The following is a 252-nucleotide window of genomic DNA, read 5'->3' on the forward strand; positions in this document are numbered from 1 at the left end:
TAACCTCGCTTAATACTATGATAAATGCCTCAGTTCTCCCCTAGGATCTCTTGTTTAACACTGAGCAGTTAACAACAAAACCGGTTTGGGGCTGGCAAAAAAGAACTATATACATATCATCTGTCTCCTCCAGCCTTTGGTTATAGGAGGACCGAGAAAATGGTTAAAGATTACATATATCGTGAGGGGCACATCTTATTATGCGGCCCTAGCATTGTTTATATTGACACGAATCAGATGAACACATTTCAC

The sequence above is a fragment of the Haliaeetus leucocephalus genome, unplaced genomic scaffold (genome assembly GCF_000737465.1).
Source record: "Haliaeetus leucocephalus isolate CR32 unplaced genomic scaffold, Haliaeetus_leucocephalus-4.0 Scaffold932, whole genome shotgun sequence".
In the NCBI taxonomy this organism is placed as follows: domain Eukaryota; kingdom Metazoa; phylum Chordata; class Aves; order Accipitriformes; family Accipitridae; genus Haliaeetus; species Haliaeetus leucocephalus.